General features: G+C 29.8%; 1 protein-coding gene across 4 annotated transcripts in view; it reads right to left on the minus strand.

Moving 5' to 3' along the window:
• Positions 1–17,834, minus strand: part of LOC126744454 (harmonin) — a 98,611-nt gene extending 80,777 nt beyond the window's left edge. For 3 of the 4 annotated variants that reach the window (XM_050451888.1, XM_050451887.1, XM_050451886.1), the window contains exon 1: positions 17,593–17,834. The gene's annotated coding sequence lies outside the window, so the exon portion shown is untranslated. The remainder of the gene's footprint in view (positions 1–17,592) is intronic. The other variant, XM_050451889.1, reaches the window with a different exon arrangement.
• Positions 17,835–22,959: the final 5,125 nt, after the last annotated feature.

The raw sequence follows: 22,959 nt of genomic DNA on the forward strand, positions 1-22,959 counted from the left end.
ACTGAAACACGTGTTCAATAATTTTATTGGAAGAATCTGTGTTTCAATTTTCAAGTCTCTAACTTTCTTAGGTACAGAGGTATGAGTTATTGCTCCCTAGGAATTAATTTTTTTTAACTTCCAAGGCTGATTTCTTGACTTTTGATGATTTTTGGAAAAAATACTGAAATACGTGTTCAATAATTTTATTGGAAGAATCTGTGTTTCAATTTTCAAGTCTCTAACTTTCTTAGGTACAGAGGTATGAGTTATTGCTCCCTAGGAATTAATTTTTTTTAACTTCCAAGGCTGATTTCTGGACTTTTGATGATTTTTGGAAAAAATACTGAAATAGGTGTCCAATAATTTTATTGAAAGAATGATTCCTTCACTCCTGATAATTATTGGAAAAAATGCTGTAATAGATGTTTAATAATTTTTTTGGAGGAATCTGTGTTTCAATTTTCAAGTCTCTAACTTTCTTAGGTACAGAGGTATGAGTTATTGCTCCCTAGGAATTCATTTTTTTTTTAACTTCCAAGGCTGATTTCTGGACTTTTGATGATTTTTGGAAAAAATACTGAAACACGTGTTCAATAATTTTATTGGAAGAATCTGTGTTTCAATTTTCAAGTCTCTAACTTTCTTAGGTACAGAGGTATGAGTTATTGCTCCCTAGGAATTAATTTTTTTTAACTTCCAAGGCTGATTTCTGGACTTTTGATGATTTATGGAAAAAATACTGAAATAGGTGTCTAATAATGCTATTGAAAGAATAATTCCTTCACTCTTGATAATTATTGGAAAAAATGCTGAAATAGGTGTCCAATGATTATATTGGAAGGATCTTATATTGAAATACCTTTTGAACGAATTTAAAGTGAACAAATATAGCATTTTAACAGCAACCAAACCATGTAAATGGCATAAAACCGTACCGGCGTGAATTTCAATAGTTGACCGTAACGAAACGGTTAGGTGACTACGCGATCGAACGGGTTATTAGAAAAATTGACGTCCCGCGAACCTGGTGAACTATAACGGTTTCCTCGCTTTGGTACAGATTCGGCCAGATCTTACAATACCTACCACGTAACAGGCCATTTTTCTTTTAGATTAGGCCGACCATGACGGGCAATTCTATAGAGGTTCTGGTCATTGCCATTAGATTCAAGTCTAGGTAGACCTCCTAACGAGGAAATATGGTCATTATCAGAATAATTTGCATCCGTACATATAGTTCAACAAAGCAAAATGTGTCGAGGGTTGTTTGTGTTAGATTTCTGGGCGCTGCTTTCCGGAGCTGCTTCTAGTGATGGCTGGATAACTAACCCAACTCTCTTCAGTTTTAAATGAAATAAAGGAACAATAAATAAATTATCTTTATTTTTTTGTAACCGAAGGAAGAACTTATTACTCAGCATGATTCGATTTTTAGGGAATTGACATCGAGGGTTTCTCTGCAGTGCTCTTTCCCCTCGTGAATTCCAGGCTGAGTACGGCATTATTTTTCTATATAAATAAACTAAGTAGGTGATTATCAAGACTGCATTTTCTTTAATACCACCCTAATAATTCCCTAATTTTGTCTTGTCAAGTGCATCCGAGGTAAGTAAAAGAGAGAGTGATTCTGTTACAAAACACAACGTAGGGCGGGTATTGGTTTTTTATTTATTTATTTTTTCTCGTTCGATCTTTTCTTATTTATTAAAAAAAAAACTTATCTCATCCATTCTTTATGGACGAACCTGAGTTTGTTATACTACAGTGTCTTCGGTATGTCTTTTACACGAAAATAATGGGACGTTACAAGAAAAGGTAAAAACAATTTTTTTTTGTTATATAAACAATTTTCTCCTTTTTTGGTCATTTTTTATGCATAATTTCATTAAATTTAAATCATTTTTCTAAAACTACAAAATTTTTAGTTGCAAAAAAATTAAAACACTAAAACTGGCACCGTTGAAATCTGAACTTCTGAGACAGCTCATAATAGTTACTATCATTAAGCCATAAAGCGCTTGCGGTGAATACTCGAAAACAAGCTCATATCCTACATAGGTACACATTGTGATTTTTTTTCTTTTTTTGATTATTTTATTAAAAAAAAATGTTATTTATCCTTTTTTTTTTGCTTAAAATAGTCCAAAGAAGATTACTATTTCACATTCAAAAGTGTTAAAAATCGGAGATACCTAAAGTCGATTAGAACCGGTTTAAGGTAAACTTCCTAAACATACATAGCCATCAATTTCAATAATTTTGCCCTTGGGTCTTAAATCAGTCAAAAAATAACTGAAATGTACTCAAATTATTTATTTCGGGTTATAATCATCTCAAAATGGTATTTTCAATTTTTAGTACATAGGTCAATAAGACTTTTCGTGTTTTTCAAGTGTTCCTTGATGTCCACACTAAGAAACTGAAAAATGTCATACTCTGCTACAAATGAGGTCATGAGGTCAAATTCCTATAAGGACATTTCTGTTTTTAGTTCCCTGAACTATATTCTTCTTAGCTTCAAACTTCTCCTGCTCAATTTTTGTTTCTATAGATACCTGAACATGAACCATGAATTTAAACTTCTCTCAAAGTTGCAATGTTTTAATATAAAAAGATAAAAAATATCATTTACAAAGCAACAAAAAAAGACAAATACAATATATGATACAAATAACACAAAATCAAGTTTACATGCCCGAACTGATAATTACGAGTAAAAACAGATGGAATAATTAATTTCGTAAAGCATTAATCGAATATTATTCATTTCTCTTGTAACATATTATCGTCGAGTAGGGACAAGTGAATTGGAATGCTTCATATTGACTAGGTAAATATTGGTAGAGTTAAGATGTTTCGTGAGATAAAAATTAAGCAATATGAGACTCAACAGAAGTAACAGAGAAGACTGCTCTTCTGAAAGAATCCTAATGTGTTCCTCAAATATTAAATTATCGTCAATTGTGAGACCCAGGAATTTAGCACTTAACAGCTGGAAGTATTTGATTATAGTTTAAAGAGATGTTGCCAACATATTAGTTTTTCGTCTGTAAAGGATAGTTTATTGAGAAGTTCTTATTGAATTAGTTCTGAGACCCCCACACCACTTTCATATCAAAAGATCAAAGTATCTTTTTGAATAGTTTCAGAAATCAACTGGTGACAAGAAGAATTAATTATGAACAGTTGAAGTATGAATTAAGGATGCTTGAAGGGTATATTAAGAGAAGAAAAGAGACTCTGCAAGATTGCTTGTTTTTGAACATATTATTATTTAAACTTGAAACACATTAAAATTAAATACACAAATAAAGAAAGGTGAATCTGTAGGAACCTAAAAAAAAAACACTTGAAATTCCCAGACCGTCGTCTTTCTCTTTCATTTTCAATCGGCAATAGAAACCTAATCAAACCGATATCGGAGTCACTATCACCATAATAAAAAAAAAGAATGTGAACGTTACAGGTGCGTCTTGAAAAAGATTAGAGACCAACCGAAACCCCCTCGGGGTCTATCTAAAGTAGGTTTTCTCGTGAAAGTGTACGCACACATCAATAAACAATTAGAGGTGTAATTATTTAAAAGAACAACCGCCATAAATAGATTAACGCGCGTACGTGCTAACTTGCTTGAAAACAATGCCGCTGATACTCTGTTTTCAACGTTTTCTGTTTTGTAAAAATCTATTATGGATGTGGGTTATTTAGCATAAGAATGTGTGTTTTTTATGTAGAGAATAGTAAAGTAGGTTTAGTTTTCCAGTTTATCCTTGCTATTGAAAGAAAAAATCACAATATTCAATACTTATACAGTACTGAGAAGAACAGGTTAGCTAAACATGTTAGTTGACATTTTTTAGTTGTTATTACTATAAAATTTGTTGCTTCAATTTTTATGTCTCTATTGTTCCAGTTATTTTAAATTAGTTGGACCTTAAAGAAGCTACTACAACTAACTTTAACAGCTCCAAAAACGACTATTTTTTGTAATAACATATCTTACTTCTAATTTAACTGTTGAAACGAAATTATATTTATAGGGAGATTCAAACGCCTAAAAATCAACTATTGGTCACTTAAACCCTTCTTAAGTACAAGGATCATGTACGACTAAAGTAAAATATTTTTAATTATCTCGAAGGACTAATTTTAATTTTAAGAGAATATTAATGGTCCAAATAACACAATTTCATTACTTTATTAGTTGAAAAAGAATTGTATTTTTTGAGAAAAGTTTGGTAATTTTATGAGAGGCATTCCAGGTACAAAAATATATATACTTCAAGGGATTCAAGTTGTGAAAAAAGTGAATTGTAATAATAATTTGTCAATTGGTTCACATTTAAATCCCTCTCTAGTTTGAGCATCACGGACAATTGTAATAAAATGACCATAAAATTCCAAAACAAACATATTTTTTTTAATATTCACACCCTTATTAATCTCACTACAATCTTTCGAATTACCTCGTTGGATTCATAGGTACGATAATATTAAAGCATCCTTAGTATTATGCAAAAAGGTCCTTTACAAAACCCAGTCAAAATTGCCAAAATTTTATTTTTTTGGGGATTTTTGTTCCCTGAGGAAAAATGGCATATCTCGAAAACTAAAAAAGTTATGGCATTCTGAATGGTTTCGTTGGAATTAAAAGGAATATAGTATACAACTGCCATTGGAATTTTGTAGGATAAATTTTTTGTTTTTTCATAGTCAGCCTCCAAAGTTTGACATCTTGGAATACCAACCAATTTTTTAGAAAATCTAATAATTAACTTTTTAAAGCGTAAGACTAGCCACATCTTAAAAAGTAGAGTAGATACGAACTAAATAAAAGTAAAATTTTAAATGGTTCATTTTGGAATATCTATTCATTTTTGCGTCGTGTTGCCCTGGTTTTCCAGCCTCGGCTCGTGTTTTTTGCCGCCCTTCCTCCTCTCTGTCTATTGCACAAATTGTACCTATATTAATATAATTCATATTGTAAATTATTATACTATATTTTTTTTTTGTTTTTAGCTTTTATATATTTTTAGGGTTTAATGACTTATTTTCTAAATAATTATAATTGGGAAAGTCTTTATTCCTCTTTTAGTTGTAATTAGGTTAGTATGTTTTAACGGTCTGAGCAGCAAATGCGCTCTAGCTTGTGTATTTATTATGGGTTGTTTTTATAATCGCAGTTCAGTCCGCATTACTCTTAGCATTGTGTAAATTCTTGTAATAAAAAAATGTAATTTTCTATGTACAATGTTTAAGTGGTAATAAAAGTCTTTTAAATTTGAACTAAATGGTCTCATTGGATTCAGGAAATTTGGGGTATGCCACAACCAGCGAAACTATACGTTAAACTTCATAGTTTTCAATTTTCTTCATTATTTTCCAAGAACGTTCAATAAAAAACAACCAAAACAAGTTCCCTTTCAAGCAATTCCAGGTTTCTGGTAAGAAAATCTGATTTTATTTATTACTATTATGTTTTTGTATCCTCAGTCATTAATAAAATCAAATTTAGCTGCTTACAATGAAGAAGGTTCACTTTTCACTTGATTATTATAAATACATATTACAAAATGTCTGGCCTCACATTTTTTTTCCACAATTAAAAAGTTGATTAAAATTTTCCTGTAAACTTTTACCTTCATGTAAGAGTATTTATATTTTAAGTGATTCGCATAAACATAGTAAGAAAAGATTTTTTAAAATTCCTTCAGTCAATAATATACAATGTAAATTTTATTAAGACTGAGATATAGAATTTCTTCCTATCAGTTCTCTTCAACAAACTTTAATAAGGCTGATTCATTGTTTTTGTATTGTCAATCTTCAGTCTTTAATAAAATCAAATTCAGTTGAATTTAATGAAGATGTTTCACCTTTCAAATATTTAATTTTTATCTCTCATTTCTTTTCGACAATTAAAAAATTGATTAAAATTTTCATGTAAGTATCCTTCATGTAAGAATGGTTCAGATACATAGTAATAAAAGATTTTTCAATTTCCTTCAGTCCCCATTACAAGAAAAACATGGAGAGAGACTTTGAACTATAGAATTTGTTCTGATCAGTTCTCTTCACCAAATTTTAATAACGCTGATACTGCTGGATTTACTTGTTTTTTTATTTTCTGTAGAGATTTGTCTTTAAATTAAGTTTTTTTTTTCAAAATTATAGTTCCGAGTTATGTTGTTAGTATTACAGGAGACTAACAAATATATATTATGTATGTGATATATGCCATGCTATAAGTTGTAGAATATAAGAAATATATATATATATATATTAAACAAAGATAATTCATTCAGCAGTGAAATTAATTTTTTTTTTACAAATATTATTATAAAATATTTAATTTAGGTGTAGTTATATTTTATGTATGTATTTTTTTGCTCTTTATGTCTGGATCTGGCATGTTTTGTTTTTAAATAAATTATAAATATAAATAAACTATTTTGTGTATTGTATTTTTGCAAATAAAAAATATTTATTATTATAGGGATATTATTGATCTAGTGGTAATACGTTTACATGTATGATAAGAAAATAACACAAAAATCTGCACAAAGTGCTAATAAAATATTTTTAAGAATTTTTAGATTAATTCTAATTTATATATTATCTGTTATAATAAGTAATTGTATGTTATGTATATAATTTTAATTTTATTTTATGTTATATTATACATTTTTAAGTAATTATTTTTCAGGAAAATTAAATAATAAATGTATTAAAGAAAAACATTTTTTTATTTCCATTTTGAAATTGGTGATGTTGTACACTATTGTTAACTGATTATTGGAGTACATGAGCTCATTTAGATATGTATGTGAAATATAGCTAAAGAATTTTATTTTATCCTGTTGATCTGATGCTAACACCTAATCAAAAAGTAACCTTTATGATTAGGTGTTTGCGATTAAATAATAACATGAGATTTCTTATTAAAAGAAATTTTAATTTTTCCGCCCTAATTTGGCCACGCCTTTCTACCGTTGACGAAAAACAAACTTCAGAGTAAAGTGTGTGGATGGCTTCTAAAGGCCTGATGATGCTCTAACTAGAGCGAAACACGTGTAGCCCGTTTTATTACATGTTGTGAAACCGTGACTTTGTGTTTTTCGTCAGTTTTATATATTGATCTCTTGGAGAATAATGGATGAGATTTTTGGACCTTTCTAACATTTTGATTGGTCCAATTAGGCACGTCAAACTGTCAAGTTAGTTACAAGAGTTTCTGTTGCCAAGCGAGAGGACACTAGCTGATTTGTCACAAGAATCAGTTTCTATGCAACCACCACTTCTCTATATATTCATTTTAGTCCAGTACTTTTCAATCTACTTTTTTTGTACAACAATTTATACTTTTTGTTATGATATGATAGTAAAAATATAGTAATTTGGTTTAAGACGACTCTAAACTAAGCAAGCAAAATGTCTTTAAACGTGTGCATACATTTTGTGCCCTGCATGATATGAAGGAAATACGCTCACCAATTTGTGGACTTAAATATGTTCATCATGAAGTGCACAAAATTAAATATTAATTTAATATTTAATTTTGTGCACTAAATTAAATATAAAAAAAATTTCACAAAATTAATATTAAATACTAATTTAATATTAATTTTGTGCACTTCATGATGAACAGATTTAAGTCCACAAATTGGTGAGCGTATTTCCTTCATATCATGCAGAGCACAAAATGTATGCACACGTTTGAAGACATTTTGCTTGGCTCGTAATTTGCACTGGACTTCAACGAAGATTATATTAGTTGGCATTACTAAGATTATAATTTATCAGAAACAAAATAATCGATTATCATAACAGAAACTATTTTTTTTCACTAAGATTGTTTTGTTAGAACAAAAACAGTTCGTTATCATGAACACAAATTTATGTGCCCAAAATTATTGGTCGTCATAACAAAAATTATTGGTTGCTGATGCGAAGAATAAGATTAAAACAAACCAGAAAAGCTAGTTGTGAAAACTGAGTTTATTAGTTTCACTGAAGAAGAACCACAGTTTGCTTTAAGATACCTTAAACACTTAGTTCTATTAATAACAAACTTAAAATTTTAAATAAAATTTATGGGTACTGCAACAATGTTCTTTATTTTAAATAACTAAAAAATGTATTTACCTAAAACATTGGAGGAGTTCTAAAAAAACTACCAGAGTTTTAATTGCCGTAACAATAAAAACGTCCTGTTCCTCATACTATTTTATACCTGCTCTTATAACTAATTTGTTGACCTGTCCTCTATGCTATCCACACTTTCGGGCTACTATTATTGCAGGTTCCATTCATGTTGGATTAGATTTTTAATGATATTGATGGAGAAGTTATTTATATCATGTGTATTTATAGGAATTGAATTTAATTGTTCTTTTGCTAATAAATCAGCTTTTTCATTTTTCCTTATATCAATGTAATATTATATTTTCGTAAATACGCGTTTGCTAATTGCTGTTTAATTTCCAGGACAAGCGGGTATTTTGGTTGATATGATTTAATATATTCTAAAGCACTCGTGGAATTGATGGCTACTTAAGCAACACATCATATTATATTATTATCGTTAAATATATATTTACTTAACGATTTTTTAGTAAATTTTTGGTTTTGGTATATTTATTAACAGTATATGGGTAAAGGTATTTTTTTTCCACATGTTGGGCGCCAAGCTTTATGTACCAAAAATGATTTTTTTTCTCTTGTTCATGTTGTCTATATTAAATATTGGATCATACATAACGATTGTTTATATAGTAGATTTATATAAAAACATTATCAATAGCAAATATAGGTAAACATCATTTGATAAGACGTACCTGTACACTTGGGTCACCTTAATTTAACTGGATCCTCTGATTAGTTTTTAATTTCTTCCAAGAAGTTGAGGTTATTTTCGATTTTTTTCAGGCTTATGGTGTGTGCTTTATGCAGTTAAATTTTTCAATACCTTTTAGGTGGTTCTAATATATATTAATAATTTTAAATTAAACTTAAAATTGTCGAATGAGGTGACAAAAAAATCAAAACAAAGGGAAAATGGAAAAAAATATTCAAAATACTGGAAGAAAAAAAAATTAGGGAAAATTATAATTTTAAAAATAATACTTAAAACCTTCAAAGAAATTTTTTCTAAGGATAATAATGGTCATTTTACAAAAGTCTGAAAGTAATATAATTTAAATAAAATGACAATTAAGAAAATTAAATTTGATTTTTTTAACATGTTGGGCGCCAAGCTTTATGTATTAACATTTTTTTGTTTTTTTTTTCGTTCATGTTATTCATATCAAATATCGGCTCATTTATCAATAATGATTCTTTCATAGTGGATTTATATAATACTGGTTACAATAGCACATTAATATTTGTCCATTATTATTGATATACTTATCCATTTATTTTAGTATTAAAGCGTTTTACTTTAGTAACTTCTTGTGGTTAAAGGTTTTCTAATATTTCTTCGGTGTTTGCTTGTGATAACTTCCTTTACTATATTGTGGGATCTATATGATTCTGCTGTGATCCTTATATCGTAAAATCCATTTATAACTCTTGACTATTGGGATTGGTTATTAATTCTTTAAATTATAATTTTGGAAAAAATACTTAAAACCTTAAAAGACATTTTTTTCACAGAAAAATAATCATTTCGCAAAAGCCTGATAGCGATATAATTTCAATGAAATGATAATCCAGGAAATTAAATTTGATTTTTTTTCTCCACATGTTGGGCGCCAATAATGTTTATGCTAATAATATTTCTTTCCATAGTGGATTTATATAATGCTGTTATCAATAGCAAAATAAGGTAATTGATAAGGCGTGCTTCTATACTGGAGTTTACCTTAATTTAACTGGATCCTCTGATTATTTTTTAATTTCTTCCAGTCAGTTGAAGTTATTTTTAATTCTTTTTTTCTAGGCAAATGTGTACTTTGTGCAGTTTAATTTTTCAATAACTTTTAATGTTAGCATTTATTCTTTAAATAATTTTTAAATTAAAGTTAGAAATTGTCGAATGTAAAAATTTTTAGTTATGGCAGCCTTTTTTTTTCTCAGTGAGGAAACTGCTTTAGTAATATCAACTCTAGGTCTGCTATAAAGAAACTCGAACTGATGGGGATCAGAAGGGATATTGGAAATAATTTTTTATTTTATTTCAGACATTCGACGTTTTTATTGTAAGTTTTCAAGGAATTGGTACTTTGCCCTCACCATCTATTAACATGATGTATAAGAGATAGACAGACGATGGGCTATAGTTATGAAACATGGTAGTCGACCACCTATAGAGAAACTTAAAGAATCTCTTTAATAACCTGTAAAATGGTCTTGGAACGCACACCCATCGGTTTTGAACCGTAGCGAATTTGTAAAAAAAAATCATCCCGTCTCGTACACCGCTATTACCTTCGGGTAATTTTTATTCCTAAGGTAATTTGCTGTAAGTTAATTGCCGATGTGAGAACACGGCCGATCTCCGATTTAATAGATGGTGGATTACTGAAAGGAAATTGGTTTACTGGATACTGATGGTGAGTTAACGCGGTTGGTTCTCATTTACTGAAAGACACTTTTTGCTTCATTAGGGCAAACGATATCTTTATACAAAAAGTCTTTGGTTAAGCTTTTCCCGGTTTTCTCAAAAACTATGCAACTTCCAAGAAAAACTTATAGGACTTTTTTAAAAAGGGTTTAATGCCCTGTAATTTGACATGAATTACAACTAGCAACAAAGCAAATAATATTTTGAAGTAAAATAACTAGGAGTACGTACTGGTTCAGTTTTTCCCCATTTACTCATAAACTGTGCATTTTCAGAAAAAAACTCATAAAACACTTTTTGAAGAAAATTTGATTCCCCTTCATTTGATATGCGTTACAACCCTCAATCTTTCTTTATACTCAAAAAACGAGGCAAATAATATCTTTAGGCAAAGAGTCTCTTGGTTCGGTTCTTCCTATTCTTTAGAGAAATTTCAGGTATATGTTTTAATAGACTAGAAAATGCAAAAACACCCAACAGTATCTACGTTACTTGGAACTCATACTCTACATTGCTGATACTTTTACTGATACTACTATTACTATTTCGTGATACTTTCACCCGAAGCGAATCGTTATGGACAGGTCATGATGATCAATCGCGATGATTTTTTTTTAAAGCCAAATTATGAATCAAATGATTTTAAAGGGAAATGAACCCGAAAAATTGAAGACTTTCTTTGACATCAATAAACACTTTGGATGTAACTTTTACTATGGCCACGTTTGTCATCTTTATTACTATTGAAATAGTGTGTGTAGAATTTATGGATTTAGGATCCTCTTAAAAGAACCTCATTTCACAAGTTATTCATTGAAGTAGTTGAGCAATGATTATATAATTTTTCTGTAATAAGACAAAGGTGTACGCGTAAAATGTAGACCAACAGAAATTAGAGTGATTTATGGACACTACCTTAAACGGACCTCTCTACGGTAACGTTTACGACAACTTTTTTAATTACTCGATTTCTATTAAATCGATTTGAAGAAAAACAAACAATTTTCACTTGTATTTTCTCCCAACGTCCCTCATTATCACCGGACATAATGTTCTTTTTACGGTGCTACGATAGGATTCTTGTTTTACTGTTTAGTGATATGTATTTACTTAGATATGTTTCGACTTTCACCCAACAAGCCAAGATAAGTTTTATTGAGTAAATATTACCAATTTTTAAACCTGTATGTAATAATTTATAACATAGACGCAGCCCACATAGAACATACCTGGCTTTCTTGTCATTTAACTGTTATATAGACCAATAAAACTAAAAGCATTGACTAGACGTAATAGTAACTTTAATTAGACGCAGGACATTGATGGCTGCAGTTGGTAACTGTATAATAAAATAATTTCAATTGCCAGTTAATGGTTTTACACTATTAATAAAACTATCGTCATTAAAACAGTTCACAACATGTCGTTGGCTCTTCTTAAGAAAAACCATTGTTGTCTCGACGATATGGAGGAAAAAAATATGTGAAATCAGTGCACTGAAGTCGGAGGAAATAAAAATGGTGAAATACCATAAAGCCAAAGTGTCTATTACTTATAGTAGAACTAAGATAAGAAACCAAATAATTATATAACAATATCTCGAAAAGTTGAGAATACTTGGTCTTGAGATCTTCAAATAAAGCTGCATTGTCTCAAAAAAACCTCAGGCAAACCATCAGCATCAGGATCTTTGTCAAACGTGCTTAGCCTAGAGTCTATTTCAGATATTCCTATGGTATAGAAAGAGATATTTATTTATATTATCTAGGTATAATGTTGATGTTATATAAAAATTCTCATGACTTTATAACGGTATTCGAATAGCCTTAATATACATAAAAAAATTAATAGAAATGTAAATGTTTTGTACAATTTTCACATCTGTTGTCCTTAAGAATCCTCACCCATACGGTTGTTTTTGCCAAATGTTATTTACATCAAATTTTATGGGATTTTCAAGAAAGTAGATTTTTATTACCGTACAAATTTATACGTAAAACGTATGGTGGTGAATTTAATTTTCTTTCATTTGAAATACTTTATAAATGTCAATAATTTTTTATACTCAAGAAACAAGGCAAATGGCAACTTTATGCAAGAGTCTAATTGGTTCAGTTTTTCCCGGTTTTTTCAAAATATATGCAATTTACAAGAAAGACTCATAAAAATTTTTTAAAGGGAATTTAATTCCCTGTAATTTGATATGCATTGCAATTAAGAACAAAGCAAATAATATTTTTATGCAAAAAAACTAGGGGTACGTATTGGTTCGGTTTTTCTCTAATTTCTGAGAAACTATGCATTTTCCGATAAAAACTCATAAGACACTTTTTAAACGGAATTTAATTTTCTTTCATTTGATATACTTTACGACTGCCAATACATTTTTATACTCAATAAACAAGGCAAATGACATCTTTATGCAAAGAGTCTAATTAGTTCAGTTTTTCCCGGTTTTTTCAAGATATATGCAACTTGCAAGAAAACTTGATGAGACTTTTTTCAAGAGAATTTAATTCCCTGTAATTTGATATGCATTACAATTAAGAATAAAGCAAATAATATTTTTATGCAAAAAAACTAGGGGTACATATTGAATCAGTTTTGTTTTATTTACTGGAATACTATGCATTTTCAGATGAAGACTCATAAGACACTTTTTAAACGGAATTTCATTTTCTTTCATTTGATATACTTTACAACTGCCAATAATTTTTTATACTCAAGAAACAAGGCAAATGACATCTTTATGCAAACAGTCTAATTGGTTCAGTTTTTCCCGGTTTTTTCAAACAATATGCAACTTGCAAGAAAACTTGATGAGACTTTTTTCAAGAGAATTTAATTCCCTGTAATTTGACATACATTACAATTAAGAACAAAGCAAATAATATTTTTATGCAAAAAAAACTAGGGGTACGTATTGGTTCAATTTTGTTTTATTTACTGGAATACTATGCATTTTCAGATGAAGACTCATAAGACACTTTTTAAAGGGAATTTAATTTTCTTTCATTTGATATACTTTACAACTGCCAATAATTTTTTATACTCAATAAACAATGCACATGGCATCTTTATGCAAAGAGTCTAATTGGTTCAGTTTTTCCCGGTTTTTTCAAAAAATATGCAACTTGCAAGAAAACTTGATGAGACTTTTTTCAAGAGAATTTAATTCCCTGTAATTTGACATATATTACAATTAAGAACAAAGCAAATAATATTTTTATGCAAAAAAACTAGGGGTACGTATTGGATCAGTTTTGTTTTATTTACTGAAATACTATGCATTTTCAAATGAAGACTCATAAGACACTTTTTAAACGGAATTTAATTTTCTTTCATTTGATATACTTTACGACTGCCTATAAATTTTTATACTCAATAAACAAGGCAAATGACATCTTTATGCAAAGAGTCTAATTAGTTCAGTTTTTCTTGTTTTTTTCAAAAAATATGCAACTTGCAAGAAAGACTCATAAGAATTTTTTAAAGAGAATTTAATTCCCTGTAATTTGATATGCATTACAATTAAGAACAAAGCAAATAATATTTTTATGCAAAAAAACTAGGGGTACGTATTAGTTCGGTTTTTCTTTAATTACTAGGAAACTATGCATTTTCCGTTAAAAACTCATAAGACACATTTTAAAGGAAATTTAATGTTCTTTCATTTGATATACTTTACAACTGCCAATAAATTTTTATACTCAAGAAACAAGACAAATGACATCTTTATGCAAAAAGTCTTGGTTCAGTGTTTTCTATAAATCAAATTATTGACCTTTTTGAAAATCAATAGCACTATAGCTTAGACGTTTTTAGACAGTCACTTAAAAACCATAAATAAAATAAAAATATTTTTTTAATACCCGATTTACAACACAAACTATGTCTAATCTTTAAAAGGCTTGAAGCAAACCTTAATTTAGATACCCGTAAAAAAACACCTGGAAAGAAATTATAAATAATTTCCAAGCGTTTATAGATGCCTTGAATAATTTGGCAAACATTAAATACCCGGAAAATTTGGTAAAGATGTAAAATTATTGTCCAAATTGCTCAAAGACATGCCTGAATGATGTAAAAAATCATTTCAAAAGTCTGAAATTTATAAAAAACACTGAAATTCCTGCAAAAAATTAAGAAAACTTGCCTGGAAAAAACTAAAAGAACCATGACAATATATTTTAAATTCCTAAGAACTAAGATAGTGCCTGGAAATCACACTTCCGAAAAAGATTGATTAATCAAACGAAATAGTGCACCTTTCTCGATTAATATAATAGTGGTAATAAATTTTAATGCAATAACTTATTGCGTCTGTTAGATAATTTAATCCTGATCCTTTTCTGACCGCAAAACAACGTGATCTGGGCCGATTACAAAAAAGGAAGCACATCAGATTTTTGCGTAAATCGCAATCGCAGCAATAAATTACGCAGGACCAGGAAACATGAAATATAAATTATTATTAGGCATGAACAGTTCTAATGCAGTTCACTCTTAAATGGAGTTACCGACTATAAAAGGATAGAGATTATGGGTTTTACCGGAGGGGTCTAATACCCTTTTTATCGTCTCGATTAGAGGTATGAACGGAAATACAGATATAAGTAAAAGACTAATAAAAAAAAGGGGTAAAATGAACCATTAATACGACGGAAAAATTGATGATAATAAACTTGTTGAAGTTGCATCAATAGAAACGTACTGAAAACAAGTTACGAAATAATAATCCAATACTTCTCTCTGTATAAGGTATTGAAGATGCTGTCCCTTGAATTTAAGACAACTTAAACAAACACGTTCCAAAGCAAATAAAGATGCTAGGGTCATCATGAGCGAAACCAGAAAAAGTATCAATGCCCAGTTGTTGCCCAGTTGCCCAGTGTATGGCCAGAGGTTACGCACACTAGTATATGATTATTCATATTGTCACTTTCTTATTTCAATGAAAATTTTGGCCACGCATAGAGCGTCTTTTAATTATTACAACAATTTGAAACTTAAACAAAAAAAACTTCAACTTCAACATTAATAAGGGCACAGTCATCTCAACTATGTCTTACTGACATAAGGCCTGGAAAAAATACCAAATTCATTGAATTATTTGAAAAAAAATATATTTGTCAATATCTCATAAAAAAAGTCAAAAAGTTGTTAAAAAAATTCAATTATTCCTTTATTAAAGTCAAAAAAATGGAAAATTTGGTAAAAGAAAAAAATAGGTTAATTAAAAAATAGTTGGCAAAAAACACAATATTTTTTAATGATTTGTTGATAAAACTAATAGAAACTGAGATATTTGCAAAAAAACCTGCTTGTCAGACCGACTATTCAAGTGCCAAGATCTAAATTCCAAGACTTTTCGAAATTTATTGAGTTTACAAAAAAAAAACTGCTTTGGAACTTTCTTGTAGATCAGGTCCTAGTCTACAACTTTAATTTTTAGTAAGATTATTAGAAACACAGATATACAGGGTGGTCCAGTTTAAACGTCATTAATTTTAATAGGTGCTGGAGAATTTGAAAAGAGATAGACTTTAATTTTTTAAATTTTTGTCAGAAATGTTTAATAACCCAGATACAGTTGGATGTTAAAGTTAAAAATAATTAATAGTTTATTTATCATAACTTTTAAACTACTAACTCAATTTTAATTAAATTTTGCATGCAGGTTATTGTGGTGAATGGTAAATTACTGATGAAGCCAATTTTAAAAAAAATGCCAGTGGCGTAACGTACGGAGGGACTTGGTCCTTTTTTGTCTCAAATCTGCGAGGTGATAAAATATTTTTTTATAAGAAGTGAACTGTTAGATTCTCTATTTAATTTGAAAAAAAATGTCACTCTTGCAAAATTATGATTTAAGGCACTGTTGTAATTGACCATTCACTACAATAACCTGCATGCGAAATTTAATTATAAATTTCGCTAAATTTCGATAAATAAACAAATAATTATTTTTAACTTTAACACACTGTATCTTTGTTATTAAACATTTCTGAAAAAAAAATTATAATAAAGGTCAGTATACAAAAAAACCTGCTTGTGAAATCTACTACTCAAGTACCAACACCTAAATTTCAGGTTCTAATCTAAAATTTGTTGGTTTTTAAATCTTAATAATCGGGCAAATGTATATATGTATAAGTGTATGCTTTCGTTTTATGTAAACATGTTGAATTTATCATTGATTATAAATCTATAGGTAAGCTCACTAAAATCCCTTACAATTATAAACCTCAAAGGCAAAAACGTTTATTAGAGCTCACACAGTATACAGTTCAATAGGTACATATACACGCCTGACAAACAAAGGTGTTGCGAGTGGTATTCAATGTATATCAGATACAGTCAAATTTTTTTATACGGTTTATTTGTTAAAGTAAACAACCAGAGCAAGGTTAAATGTATTTAGCATCCACAGAAACTATTTGCAAGCAGTTAAATCAGGTATAAAATATACTGAGAATAGCCAACTGTTTTCAAGGGACAATTTGCTTGGGAATAAATAAAAACGACTCTGGAAAATAACTATTTTAACTTCTTGAGAGAATTAGAGAAGCATGTGATCTACAACAACTGCCTGGAAAAATTTATTTGTTATTTACATTTTGAAAGAATTTAAGGCATAGGACTATGACTATATGTAAGTTGAGTTTCCATGAAAATAAAAGAAGTACTTCAAATGCCAGGAAATATAAAGAATTTATTTCAACTGCCTGGAATATTTGTGTAATGCAATTCAAGTAATACCATAAATCTTCTAGGCAATTATAAATCGAAAGAAATAATATCAAAATTGCCTGAAAAAACTACGAAATTAGCTGCACTATTTAAAACGTCAACTTAGAAAATATGCTGAGAATACTGAGCTGTACTCTATAGGCAAAACGACGTCCGTAAGCTCAAAGTTAAAGTTCAAACTTGACTGCAGTGTATGTGTTATGGCGTTACGTTAAGAAACGTATAATTACTATAAAACTTATGGCGCCCAACATAAAAGAATATATATATATATATATGAATATACTTGCCATAAAACTTCCGGACTAAAAAACAACCATAAAACTAAACCATATTATAATCCTCAGTTCACTGATCGCGTTTTATCAATGTTTACCGGTAACCGGAAGGAGTGCGTGGGTCTTCGTCACCCCCGTTCGTTCGGTAAAACCCTTCCAAAAACAAGGGGGTTTGGAAAAGAGTCGCGGGTTGTCAAGGGTAACAAAAGGTGCTCACTCACGAGCGGACGTAAAGATCGACTCAAACTGAACATGGAAGAAGGCATTAGCACTGGTCGGTTTGTTACTAGCCCGATGTCCCCCCATTCTTCACCTGCGATGTTGTTGATGGTCGCCTCTTCTCGCCGATTTATTTCGTTCGATTCGGATTACCTGTTCTGGGTTAGTGTTGTTTACCTGTTTGACCTTTGATGATAATGATGATGCGTCGTAGTTGCTACTGTTGTTGCACACCGGGTTAGGCCATATATTCATTCGAAGTCGCCATATTTATCCTATTTTTATTACACCTCCTTTACCCAGACAGTATAAATATGTCCAAAGGTTTAATGGACATCCCTTAGTTTCTTCAAAAGATCCAATAGATGTCCATAGGATGAATACAATTGTCCACTGGACGAATAATTTGTCAATGCAAAGATAGCATGTCCAATGGATGTTTTATCCAAATAATTATGTAGCAAAAAATGGATGGAAATATCTCAAATAGCACAGAGGTACCTTTAAAAAGTCCTGGACTTCTTATTTATTGAGGTGTCAAAAAAAGTATTTATTTAAATATTGCAACTTTTACTGTTTATACAGAAAAAAGATTTGACAAACATGATTTTCGTAACTTGATATTAACATTATAATTAAAAGGAATATTGACACAAAACAGATTACAAGATACTACTTATGAAATTCCTGGCTTACATTAAATACTAATGGAAACAAACTCCAAGTCATTTTTCTCAAACTCAAATTTATTAAATTAAAGTCAGAGGATTACACATGTTTCGCCCATACTAGGCATCATCAGATCCACTTGTGTATTCACTAATAAAAAAAGAACAACAAAGAAGCAGAGAACAACACTACATGATACAAATCAAGGGTAGAAATTAAGTTCAAATTGGTAAAATCGAAGGGGTCTAGTTACTACATATTAAAATGATATAAACCTATATAATATTATACAGGATGTGCCAACAAGGTGTACGGCTAAGATAGCGCCTTAACTATACGAGGTAGAGCAAAAAGTTCTACAGCAAAGTTGTAGGATTGACAAAAACCCACGAACTAAAAATATTTTTATGTATACTGGGTGTGTCACAAAAAAGTTACTATAAATTATGATTTTTTTTTAAACGGTACGCCCTGTATATTATGGTACTAAAATGTGAGGCAAAAAGAGTACTTTACTTTGGTATAACGTTTTTAAAATTTCCGTGCGGCGTTGCAACGTAAATAATTTTTTTGTTATTTTTTGCCTTTTAGAGGGTTCGTTTAAAAAATCATAATTAACTTAAAATTCTTTCTGCGCCTATGAAACTTGTACCACAGTTAGTCTAGGGTACGTCCTCTAGGTAATTATTCTCTAATTTGTAATTTTTTAATACAGGGTGTTTTTAAAGAACTTTCAAACTTGCTGAAATTAAATACGCAATATCTTAAATTTTTCAAATGGAACACCCTGTATATTTTTATCTAATTAAGTTTAACCCTCAAATACCATCATTTATTATTCAATATGTCCTATAGCTAAATCAAGTACTTTTTGAGATATTTTAACTTTTCTGTAAAATACTATGCATAAAACGGGTATTCTTTAAGTTTTGATCAAGATTGCTTAGAAGAAATTATTGAAGAATTAGAATTATTACTTTTAACAATTTTTTACCTACAATTATTATTATTACATACTTGAAAAATTAACCAACACAATTATTCACCTAAACTGCTATAAAAAGAAGCAAAATTAAATTACATACTAGTTAGGTACTTACGTATTTTTGCATAAATGTACATCGTTACACTAATTTTAAAGATCAATTACAATTATAAATTGTGTTCAATACGACCTCCTAAATTTTGTACGCAAGCGTTTACCCTTTTTGAGACTGAGTCATTAACCTTTTCCAACATAATTGGCGTGACTGTTTGAAAAATCTCCCGAATTTTATTTTTCATATTTTCACTTGTGGTAGGAGTTGTTTGATAGACTTTTTCCTTCACATATCCCCACAAGAAAAAATCCAGTTTGGTCAAATCTGGGGACCTTGCGGGCCAAGGGACCGGCCCACCTCTCCCTATCCACCGATCATCAAAATGCTCATTTAAAAAATTTCTAACAGCATGCATGGAAACCAAATCCTATCTCGAACATGGTCAGGCAACGTTTGTAGAAGGACATTAAAATCGTTTTGTAAAAAGTTTAAATACATTTCACATGTAAGATGTCCGTGAAAAAAGTGCGGTCCAATAACGTAATGTCCTATTATTCCTGCCCAAACATTAAGTGACCATCTATGCTGATGATGAATTTCTCGGGTGAAGAATGGATTGCTGATGTCGTAATAATGAAAATTATATTTATTAACACTGTCATTATTATGGAATGTATCTTCATCCGAAAAAAGCACAAAATTATAAAATTCAGGCTGACGAATCTTATTTTGCACCCACCGACAGAAAACCATTCTTCTTTCATAATCCTGCAACGATTGGATATGGTAACGATGGAATTTTTCGCTTCAAAGCATGCGAGATATTGATGTTGCACTAAAGGGTAATTCTTTAGCAAGCTGCCTAACGATTTCATGAGGATCTTTAACGACACTTAAAGCTACTGGCATCCTGTTTTCCTCATTTATAACTGGCTTCAGCCGTTCATGTTTTTCATAAATTACACTTCCTGTCCTCTCAAATCTTTGTTTTAGTTTTTTAAACATTTGTGCTTGGAAATGTCTCCTTTCAGGATAAAGTGGCGCGTAAATTCTAGATGCCAAAAGGCTATTTCTTGCAGCAGCTCCAAGGGCATATACCATATCAACAAATTCCTCACTAGGAAAATTCATATTTATTACAAAATGAACAATAAAAATTAAAAATCGATTAACTAACTTGAATTTTATTATTTTCAAGGCATTTGAAGTCATTTTTTACCTCTTGCAGGTACCCAAAGGAAAAATGAATAAAATAACCACAACTGCCTGAAATAAGTGAAAAACTTTTATAAGTGATGTTACCATTTAAGTAATTATGTTTTAGTGCACCCTATAAATGGTCGTTATGGGGATATTTTGGACCTAAGACTCATTCCGGGTAAGTCTAACTTAATAACAAAACATTTTCCTAAATATTCTAGTATTTTCTGGCATATTAAGTTGGATATTATCTGGACGAGCCGTAACTGAAATTTTTTCGGTAAGAAAAATAATCCGATTACTTATTGTTTATTTAAATTAGTTTATTGCAATACTCTACAAACACCACAAAGTTGGTAATTACATGTAAAGTTACAGATTAATTAAGCCTTAAATTTAAAATAGAAGATAATATAACTTAAATATTAAAATAATTAACAGGAATAAAAAAGAAACAAGAACAATCATAACAGGGGTCTTAAGCTGGTATAGTATTCCCAACTTAAATATAATAGTTAAATGGAAAATCACAGTAACACTTTCAAAACTTGTAAAGAAGTACTCAAAATGTCTGTCTTTTTTGGATCAACCTTAAAGAATTTTTCATCATTTGGAAGCCTAAGATTAATTTTTGGTACATTTAGTCGAATATAATTCACCAAGTTACAGTCTTTATAGTTAAAGTTATTTAATATAACTTTTTTGGGCTCTATTTGACTATTCGTCACCCTAATATTACAAGGTTGTATGTAACATTTTAACAGGGAAATTTGGTTTGTAATATCACAAAGTTCTATGTGGTGAGCCCTACACTATAATTTTGGAAATAAATTTAAAGCTCACATAGAACTCTGGTAATATAAGGAAGACCAAAGGTGTATACCTAAAATTATGACAAATGGATATATCATAGTTTTAAGTAACATAGAACCTTAGAATATAAATGTACTATGTACTAACATAGAACCCTGCAAATGTAGGGTTATGTTACTTTGTTTATAATTCATTTTAAAAAGTTTATCGGAGCAGAGCAAGTGTTTGTTGAGAGGTTTATTTAAAAATATGGCATTAAATAAGACTGATATTAGTGATGGCTACGGTTATGATTCTGACCAAGACAAGGAATATACATTACCTGAAAAATCAAAAAAGAAAAAAGAATGCAGGTAAGATTTTTTAAATTTTTATTTTAGCTATGTAAGCTTAGGTTTTTGAATTTTTAATCTACTTTTTTTACTTTTTCACTTTTTATTGATTTTAGAATTAAAATTCTTAGTCGTTATATTAACATTCCAACCCGATCCAGTAGCAGTGAAAGCGAATGTGAAGAGTCAGACTTAGAAAGCCATTTAACTAGGTATATAAGTTATCATATTACTTTTTGGTTCTTAACTTATTGTTATGTTATATGTATATTACTTTAACCATTTTAAATTTTCTGACTATAGTCAAGGAAAACGCAATAATGTTAGATTTATGTTTTGTTTTAGAAACAAACCTGGCTGCTCTACTAGCTCGTATAAGGCTTCTAATTCTGCAATGCAATTTAAAGTAAACAGCAAATTTGAGATTGAAAAATCTTTTTATCCATCTTCTGTTCAGCTACAAACACATTTTAATAGGTAAAAAATTGTTATTGTTTTATTTGGTTTTTTAAAACGATTTTTTTACAAGATAATAGAAAATTTTGAATTATTTCCAACAGTTTTAAATTCTTGTTTTAGAAATGTTCCCGGTGTTCCACTACGTTAACGCTAAACACCTCAAAACAAAAAGTGCCCTCAGTAGAAGATGATAATATTGAAGACCCTGAAACAAAATATTATAATTCTCATAACGCAGCAACCTCACATGATACTACGGATTCTAAAGAAGATAATTTGATAAATGAGACAAACAAAAAGTTAACACGCAAAAGACAAAAAAATATATCCGAATGGGCATGCAATATAAGAAAAACTAAATTTGATCGGGGGCCTTGAATATATTTCTTCGCGAAAAAAGGTCGTTCCCGCCAGGGAGATTAAAAACAAAAAAGATTGTTTACAAAAATGCTTATTAAAATTATTATCTGCTTTCAGCTGTTGAAAAAAAGAACTATATTTTAAACACTACTAAAGTTGATAGTCCCTGGCGGAGAAGGAACGGAAAAAAGCCTGATAATTCAAGAAAAAAGAGAATCTTTAGATATTATTTTGAGTTAAATGGTCAACCAATTCAAGTTTGCAAAGACTTTTATACAGGAACTTTA

The sequence above is a fragment of the Anthonomus grandis genome, chromosome 14 (assembly GCF_022605725.1).
Source record: "Anthonomus grandis grandis chromosome 14, icAntGran1.3, whole genome shotgun sequence".
Classification (NCBI taxonomy): Eukaryota; Metazoa; Arthropoda; class Insecta; order Coleoptera; family Curculionidae; genus Anthonomus; species Anthonomus grandis.